This window comes from Lactuca virosa, chromosome 1 (genome assembly GCF_052849685.1).
Source record: "Lactuca virosa cultivar CGN04683 chromosome 1, Lactuca_virosa_CGN04683_v6, whole genome shotgun sequence".
Classification (NCBI taxonomy): domain Eukaryota; kingdom Viridiplantae; phylum Streptophyta; class Magnoliopsida; order Asterales; family Asteraceae; genus Lactuca; species Lactuca virosa.
Window position 1 is genome coordinate 128,935,270 of NC_136426.1, and position 1,333 is coordinate 128,936,602.

Below are 1,333 nucleotides of genomic sequence, written 5' to 3' on the forward strand. Positions count from 1 at the left end.
AGCCAACCTCTCTTTCTCTCTCAACCCGTGGAACATAACGAGTACTGAACATTTCCCGGAACTGATCCCACGTAACCACAGCCCGCTGCGCATCAGAATAAGATCCCGTAGTCAACCTCCACCAATCCTTCGCTCCGAGCCTCAAAAGGTTTAGATCACACCTCACCCTCTGATCCGCAGGGCATGAACACGTGAAGAAACAACCCTCCACGTCTGACAACCATCTCATAGCAATGATAGGATCCTGAACTCCATCAAAGGTAGGGGGCTTCGTATTATCGAAGTCCCGATACCGAAAACCTCGACCGGTTCCTCCCCCTGCCGCTGCTACAGCCGTTGTAGCTTCCGCGGCAGCTGTCTCCGCAAGATGTGCATAGCGCTCATCAAAGTACTCAACCATGGCGGTCTTGATCGACCCAAACATCTCTGGCAACTCAGCCCGGAACATGGCAGCAACCTCATCATGCAGGATCTCACGAATCCTGGCATCCAACTCATCCGTACTCATCTGACCAATGACCTCGGGTGGTACTGGTCCATCCTGACCACCCTCTCCTGATCCCGATCCCGAACCGGATCCTGCCCCGAAACGTCTTGTAATCTCCATACTGCAATACACCAACAAGACCCTTAGACACATCACATACCCGCCCGGGGAACTATCTCATAACTGATACCCTAGAGAGTTGTGACTTCCTTGATACGCGTATGGGTCATGTGCTTTCAGTAGTACGGGCCCATACTACCTTCCACACCTACCCATATTTGTCTCAAGTATCACCACAACACCCTAACCATATACACACGGCGAGCGCTCAATCCTCACTCCTAGAGGAAAGCTAAATATCTCATATCAGGAAAACCCTAGGCTAGTAGGCATCACATAATCAGGCAATTCTATCATGCAATTCCTGAAATTCCCTAGCCTAGTACTAGCATGCTGTTCTAACATATCACATAATCAAATAACTTGTATGGTATTTTTGGGTCTACTTACTGGCTCTGGCTGATCGTACCCTCTGCATCCTCCTTTACTTATTTCGAAAACCTTTTGAAAACCATTTTTAAAATCCCTCCTTGATTTGAGACTGAATTCACACGAATGTTCCTCGAATTCACTCAAACCAAGGCTCCGATACCAACTTGTAACACTCATAAAAATTGCACCAATTTAGAACATTTTAATTCATTCAAAAGCCATTAAGTTATTACAACTTGTTTTCAAAAGAGTTTAAACATCAGAGTATCCCCAGAACCAAATCACAAAATCATGAAGTATGAGGAGCGGTAAGATCACGCCTTCGCCTTGCCACGATCTCCTGAAACACCTGAA